The following is an 8243-nucleotide window of genomic DNA, read 5'->3' as shown; positions in this document are numbered from 1 at the left end:
CACTCTAGGGATGTGGGTGGCACTGTGGGTTAAACCACTGAGCCTAGGACTTGCCGATCAGAAGGTCGGTGGTTCAAATCCCCGTGACGGGGTGAGCTCCCGTTGCTCGGTCCCAGCTCCTGCCAACCTAGCAGTTTGAAAGCACGTCAAAGTGCAAGTAGATAAATAGGTACCACTCCGGCGGGAAGGTAAACGGCGTTTCCGTGCGCTGCTCTGGTTCGCCAGAAGCGGCTCAGTCATGCTGGCCACATGACCCGGAAGCTGTACGCCGGCTCCATCGGCCAATAAAGCGAGATGAGCGCTGCAGTCCCAGAGTCGGTCACGACTGGACCTAATGGTCAGGGGTCCCTTTACCTTTAAGCCCACTCTACAGAAGCTGCATGCATATTTGTGGATTGAAGCTGGTGTGCTGCATGTGCGTGAGTGGAGATTGGCTGATAAGTGGGTGTGTCTGAATGGGAGGTGTGACGTTTGCTCTCCTAGGTGTGTGACATCATACTGGGTTCATAAGGAAAGGGTTAACTAATTGTAAAATGCCTAACCAATGGGAACCCAAGGGGCAGAGTTAACTGTGTATAAGGTTTAAGCACAGAAGGTTTTTTGGAGGAGTTGGAGTTAGAGTTAGAGTGGTTGAGAAGACAGTCTGGAGTTAGAAGAGACAGAGAAGATAGGTCTGTGGGTTGGGCTAGTCTGGTGTGAGAGAGTGAATTTGTTAAGAGGAGTCAGTCAAACAGTTGAGATAATCAGTCAAAAGGTATTAGGAAGGTATAGGCCGGTAAAGAAGTTAAGATACTGACAGGAATATTATCTGAGAAACCATAAACTTGTTAATGTTTGTAAAATAAACTCTTTTTTTTTGGGGGGGTTTTCACTTTTAATAACTGTCTGGACTCAGCGTTTTACCAGAGAGTAACAGGATGGTGGCAGCGGGGAAGTGAGCACAGTGGTGGCACAGGGATCAATAGACCGTTAAATGTCTGGGAACCCTGTGTGATCGCCACAGGAGGTTTCAAATGTGGTTGACGCAAATGTTGTGTCTGGATGCACAGGTCACCCTCCAGACATAGCGTGCCTGGGAATTATGCTTTCAGGTTGTGGTGGAAGTCGCCCTCCAGTCACAGGGGGAATGGATGAACTCGTGAATGGATATTCATGGGTGGAAGCTGATGTCAGGGATCAAGTTGCCAGACAGAAGCCAGTGGAAGTGCCTGTGTGATGATGTTGGATGGTAGCCATCTCCTTTAGCATTCCTGGGCTTGCCTTTCAGGGATGTCTGAAGCCAGCGAGATCTTTCCCAAGACCACTTGTGAAGGCAATGAAGATAATTGCAGGGCTTAAGCAAGCTTTTTTTTATTTCTAAATAAATGCCTTTCTAAATAAATCTAAGCAGTGTTTGGCTGCATCTTCCACCCATCCCAGGATAGATAATGGAAGCTGCGAAGATGATTCCCCAGCTGTTGCCACTGGCTATGGACTCCTTGTGATGTTATAAACAGACATGGTGGCTGAGGGGAATGAGGCAGTTACTGGTGGGGGGGGGAGGGAGCAGCTGAAGGAGGGACTTCAGGGGAAGCACCAACTGGAGACACAGAAGCTAGTTCACTCTATCTTCTCGAGTTGCCTTCTTGAACTGTGGTGCCCAGAACTGGACACAGTACTCCAGGTGAGGTCTGACCAGAGCAGAATACAGTGGCACTATACTTCCCTTGATCTAGATGCTATACTCCTATTGATGCAGCCCATTTCTATTTTCAAATTCTTTGCAGATAGTCTCCCCCCCCAAAAAAAGAAGGAGGTACAGAGGCTTGACAACCATATGTCAGGAGTGCTCTGATGGTGTTTCCTGCTTGGCAGGAGGTTGGACTCGATGGCCCTTGTGGTCTCTTCCAACTCTATGATTCTATGATTCTATGATTCTATGATTCTATGAGTGGGTGGAAACCTTAACTGGGAGCACCTTTACTCTGAGAATGGACTCTTTGTTCTTTCTCTGTGATCATTAAAATCTCTTTAAATGGTAAGAGACTATTTTTTTGCTTTGTTCTGCTTAGCCACAGCCAAAGGGATGGATGGGCGAAGAATCTGAAGAAACAAGATTTACCAACTATCGAAGAATGGCAGATGAAGATGATGGAGTATATGGAACTTGCCGAACTGACTGGGAGACTCCTAGACCAGAGAGAAAAGTTGGTGGAAGAAGACTGGAAGAAGTTTAAGGAATATTTGAAAAAATATGTTAATATTTAAATCTTAGAATAGCTTTGGAAGTGGATATAGGCTGTAGGGTTAGAAGTAGAAGATAGGGTATTTTAAAATAGTTATTTGTAAGTGATAAAATGTGAAGTTATTTTAAGTGCGATAAAAAAAGATGGTTAGGAATTATGATATATGTAAACTGCTAAAGATGAAGTAAAATGAAAATCAGATGGGGGGACTTGGGGAAGCCCACTTAACAATGTTTAGAAAAATAAATAATTCCTTTTAGAATTCATCTTTAGATGAACTGGTTGCTTGCTGCATGAGTTTAGCTGCTTAAAGAAAAAAAAGGAACCACGTTTGCTGTGTAATAATGTTGCAAGCAAACAACACCTGCAGAGGATCAATTTTTTAAAAAATAAAAAACCCCAAAAGCTTGAAATAAGTGGGAAGCATCAGAATCCCACTAATGCTTGGTGACTGATCTTGTTAGCACACATCGTCTGTCATCATAGCATGGTGACCTAAAACAAGAATCGCACACTGAAGAACCACCAGCAAGGAAAAAAATGTGTTATTATAACGTGCCTCAGTCAGAGCTGCTACACTCCCCCTCCCCATCTCTTTGAACGGAACTTGATTGTCAGCATTATACACAAGTCCAGACAAAGCTTTCAATAGAAGCCTTTTTGGAAGACAATTAAAGAAAGCATGATAACGGGATTTGTCACCATGATGTGGCTGCTATTTGAGCAGGCATTATAATAATGAAAGAAAGTTTTACTAATTGAAAATGTGAATCAAATTCAGCTGTCTCCCTTTCTCTCTCTTCTTTTTTAATTTCTCTTGGATGAAAGCCAATTAAGATCATCTGTCTAATGCATCTATTCACCCCTCGCTGCAACAATGTGTCAATTGTAATGGATGTCTAATAAACTCAGAGTTTCTAGGACAGAATGCTGAGTGCAGAAAACAACCAGTGAGAAACATGGGTGCACATACCTGAGAAATGTTCAGGCAAGAGAAAGATTTGCCCTTAGAAAGGGACTCAGACTGGGTCTCTGCATCACCCCCTCCCCTGTGTGATGTGCATGAATTAGCAGAATGTGATTTTCTACCAGACCATGGCTCTGTTTCATCACCTTGGTTGCACAGAGCTCAGTGGGCTTTCCCATTAACTACAGTGGGGGGGGGGAGCAGCTGTTTGTGGGCATTAAGAGCCAGCATAGTTGTACAGGTCAAAGTCCTGGACTAGGAGCAGAGTTCATGCAGTGCACTAGAGAATAACTCTCATGAATACCTCCCCATGCTGAAAACATGTAGAGCGGAAGGATTGCAGAGCCATTTAGTCTAGTCCCGCCTACCACCACTGCATGGGTAGCCCGCACCAGGACCCTGATTGGGTAGATTCTCTATCCACACACACAGGATTGGGTATAGTCTCTACCTGCATACATCTGCATAAGCAGATAACTAATTCCACCATTCATTGAACATGCCAATGTCAGGAGAGACTGGGGTTGTTGGCAATGTGTGGGGCTAGGCTGCATGGCGCTACCTTTCCACATGTATCTTTCTTTTTAAAAAAAGTATGTGCAGAAGAGTCAGTGAAAGAGGCTCCCATTTTTAGGGCACCCTATCATTTCTTTGGGAGCCTAGGACACAGAGCCTAGGACTTGCCGATCAGAAGGTTGGTGGTTCGAATCCCCATGACAGGGTGAGCTCCCGTTGCTCGGTCCCTGCTCCTGCCAACCTAGCAGTTCAAAAGCATGTCAAAGTGCAAGTAGATAAATAGGTACCGCTACGGCGGAAAGGTAAACAGCGTTGCTGTGCGCTGCTCTAGTTTCACCAGAAGTGGCTTAGTCATGCTGGCCACATGACCCGGAAGCTGTACGCTGGCTCCCTCGGCCAATAAAGGGAGATGAGCGCTGCAACCCCAGAGTTGGCCACGACTGGACCTAAAGGTCAGGGGTCCCTTCACCTTTACCTATCATTTCTTTAGAATTTTGTTTGGCTGCAGGGTTCTGAGCTTACTTTATTGTCGCTAAGTATCCAAGAGTGTTGCTTGTGTTTCTTTCCAGTAACCATGTCTCCATCTCTCTGCAGCCTCCCTGGCTGCCCACACTTCTTGGTCTGAAAAAAAGAGAGAGTTATTTCACAATGCCTTCGTGATGGGCACCTGGGAAGGCTGTGGAGTGTAGAGCTGATTTGCAAATGTGTGGTAATCATGAAAAAAACACAACCCTGCACCCAACTCAGCTGAACGTTCTCCCCTTTTTTCACATGGCATTTCTTTTCTTGTTGATTGATGAGAAATGGTCGAGGGGAAATTGGACAAGCCCTGAACTACCCAAGTTTCACTGGAGTGCTTACAACCCTCAGGAACTGCCTCCACTCTGTCACATATTTACAGCCAAGGTGATCCTAAAGACGCCTGTTTAACAACCGAAATAGCAATACCTGAAGCGTCTGCGAAGTCTATGCACCCCTTTCTTATCCGCTGGAGGGGCTTTGAGTACCTCACTGTTCTACTCCTCAGGAATGTTACAGCCACGTAGCTGGTACCCAGTCATAAAAAAAGGAGAAAAGCTCACACTGTCAGGTTGGAGCTTTTGAATAATTCATGCCGTGCTTCCAGAACAATATACGAATCACCCCTCAGAGAGCTTTAGTTTTCAATCGGCCTTCCAGTGACATGTGGTAAATTATATAGGGTGGCCAGCTGCAAAAGAGAAAACGGGGCTCCTGCATGTTTTAATTGTCGGGCAAAAGAGGGAATCTGCATGGCAAGTTACACCTGATTGGATTCTTCCTTCTACACAGCCATTAAAATGGGCAGGAGGCCTGTCTTCTTATGAAGCTGGTCAGGGGCGAGAAGCCACAAGCCCAGGGGCTAAATGTAGCCCTCCAGGCATATTTATCTAGCCCTCAAAGCTCTCCTCAGGCCACCACTGGGTTTAGGATTCAGGGCTGCACAGGGCGCTGAGCCGAGGGAGATCAAAATTGAGAAAATCCATAACTGAGATTCATTTGGGGGAACCAAATTTTGGCCTTGCGCAGGAAGCTATATAACAAAATATTACCAAAGTCTGCTCTGGCCCTGGCCCTGCTCAAGTGCTCAGGATGTCTGCTTCAACTTTAATAATTGCTCTTGCTGTCCTGGATGGAGGTGTGTGTTTGTGTATGTAGGAACGGAGATTTTGCACTGTTGAAATGTAGTCAGCTCTCAAATGCACTGCCACAGCAGCTTTTGTATCTGGCCCCACCCACCACTATCAAGTGGCCCCCGAATGCTTGCTCCTGAGACAATGTGGCCCTTCAGCTGAGGAAGGTTCCCTATCCCTATCCAAAGAAAGTAGCATGAGGTTTAACCAAATGGTAGTACAGTGGTACCTCGGGTTAAGAACTTAATTCCTTCTGGAGGTCTGTTCTTAACCTGAGGTACCACTTTAGCTAATGGGGCCTCCCACTGCCACTGCCGCACCACCACCGTATGATTTCTGTTCTCATCCTGAAGCAAAGTTCTTAATCCGAGGTACTATTTCTGGGTTAGCGGAGTCTGTAACCTGAAGCGTCTGTAACCCGAGGTACCACTGTACAGTATTCATAATAAAAGAATCACTACATGAAAATGACAGAAGCAAGTAGCCCTGTGATCCTTTCAAGGTCTCTGTCTCTCTGTCTCTGTCTCTCTCACTCTCACCCACCCACCCACCCAAATACCCAAACCAAAGACAATAGAATTGGTCCTGTGGCATCTACAGCAATATGTTAGCTGATTCACTCCTTTGCTCATTTTCATCTATCCAGTTTTCAAAATAGTTCTCGAAATTACGAGCAATAAACAAGCTCATGAATACAGAACAGATGGTTTGATCATACCTTTGCAGGGATGTCCAGACTGGTCATCAGCTCCTTCATAATTTCATGGCATACCCATCTGCTTGCACGCTCCACATGCTGGGAGGGCCTTTCAGTACCCCGTAGGGCTCTCAGGCTCATATATAGCTTTCTACAGCTCGGTGTACTCCCAAAGCAAATGGCGCATTCTGCAGGTTGTTGCAGTTTTTCAAAACATTTGTTTCCAGGCCAAACCCTGAATGGTTTAGGTTTTGCCTATGAAGGAAAAAGCGATGCACATACAGTGGTGCCCCGCAAGACGAATGCCTCGCAAGACGAAAAACTCGCTAGATGAAAGGGTTTTTCGGTTTTGCGTTGCTTTGCTAGACGAATTTCCCTATGGGCTTGCTTCGCAAGAGAAAACGTCTTGCGCTTTTTTCTTAAAGCCGCTTGAAGAGGCGCAGTTGTGACGGACCGTGCTTCACAAGACGAAAAACATCGCAAGATGAAAAGACTCGCGGAACGAATTATTTTCGTCTTGCGAGGCACCACTGTACCTGAACAGGCAACTGGCCTGCCTTCCCACATAAGAAGAGCCTGCAACTCTCCTATGAGCAAAGGTTACAACATAGGGGCCTTCTTACTTCAGAGAAAAGGTGAGTAAGGGAGACATGATGGAGCTGAATAGCATTATGCATGGTGCACAGAAAGTGTATGAAGGTTTTCTCCCTCTCTCCTAATACAGTACTAGGGTCCAGGGCCCTCCGATGATGCCACATGCTGGATGATTCAGAACAGACAAAAGGAAGTACAGAAGTATTCCCACAGTGCAGTGAAACTGCAATTCACTCCTACAATAGGTGGGCAATAAGACTGTCCTCCTGTGGCAGGTGCATGTGTGAGAAAGGAGAGAAGGGGACAGAAAAGGGTGAGTACTCTGAGATGCTTTTCAAATGATTAGTGATTCCAGAGACTTGTGCACAGGGTTCTGTAACTCATAGGAAGGGTGTGGATCACTACTGAAGTTAGGGATGTGGGGGGTGCTGTGGTATAACCACTTAGCCTCCCCCCCCCCAATTTTTTAAAATTCATTTTATAGCACAAATAAAAAACACAGAGAGAAGAGACGGTGGAAGAAGACTGGAAGAAGTTTAAGGAATATTTGAAAAAAATAAACCTTAGAATAGCTTTGGAAGTGGATATAGGCTGTAGGATTAGAAGGAGAAGATAGGGTATTTTAAAATAGTATTATTTGTAAGTGATAAAATGTGAAGTCATTTTAAGTATGATTTAAAAAAAGATGGTTAGAAATTGTGATAAATGTAAACTGATAAAGATGAAGTAAAATGAAAATCAGATAGGTGGGACTTGGGGAAGCCAACTTAACAATGTTTAGAAAAATAAAGCTATGACAAGAATTTGTTCGTATTGTTTGTCTTAACCACTGAGCCTCTTGGGCTTTCTGATCAGCAGGCAGGTTGGTGGTTCAAATCTGCGCAACGGGGTGAGCTCCCATTGCTCTGCCCCATCTTCTGCCAACCTTGCAGTTCAAAATCACACCAGTGCAAGTAGATAAATAGATACCACTGTGGCGGGAAGGTAAATGGCATTTCCATGTGTTCTGGGTGTCCCATTGTGCCAGAAGCAGTTTAGTCATGCTGGCCACATGACCTAGAAAGCTGTCTGTGGACAAACACCAGCTCCCTTGGCCTGAAAAGCAAGATGAGTGCACACCCCACAGTCGCCTTTGATGGGACTTAACTATCCGGGGTCCTTTACCTCCCCCCCCCCACTGTGAGATTAACCTGTGCCACTAACTTCAGAATCTGATGGCTTGGAGGGAGCGTGAATCAGGACTTACAAAAACTTACAAAAAAATAGGCTGGATGCTGAAGCCTTGAGATCAGTATTTAGACTCAGTCTAAATGCTGACTAGAGTAGTCTCTACTAGATACTCGTAAGTATCATGTTTTTGCCCCAGGATTCTGGGATGAAGATGCAGTGTCTGACTGCTATTTCTGAAAACATAAAGCTTGACTGTTACTGACATAGATCTGTCTCATGCCTTAAGTAAAACACACAAGTTCCGGTTAGGGAGAAAGCATATGTAACAAGAAACGTGGCAGGCTGGAGATTAATTTTGGGTGCTATGCCATGTAATAAATATAAAGCATTGCTAATAGCTGCAGCTACAGAAGTAGTGTGAT

General features: G+C 45.1%; 1 long non-coding RNA gene across 1 annotated transcript; it reads left to right on the top strand.

Annotated features, from left to right (window-relative positions):
* Positions 1-363: 363 nt before the first annotated feature.
* On the top strand, positions 364-3153 carry LOC309538329. The gene is made up of 2 exons (XR_014222171.1): positions 364-1312; positions 2052-3153. It is a non-coding gene; the product is annotated as an uncharacterized lncRNA (long non-coding RNA).
* The last annotated feature ends 5090 nt before the right edge of the window (positions 3154-8243 follow it).

Source organism: Podarcis vaucheri, assembly GCF_965113315.1.
Source record: "Podarcis vaucheri genome assembly, chromosome: 8".
Classification (NCBI taxonomy): Eukaryota; Metazoa; Chordata; class Lepidosauria; order Squamata; family Lacertidae; genus Podarcis; species Podarcis vaucheri.
This window is presented reverse-complemented; position numbering and strand designations above follow the sequence as displayed.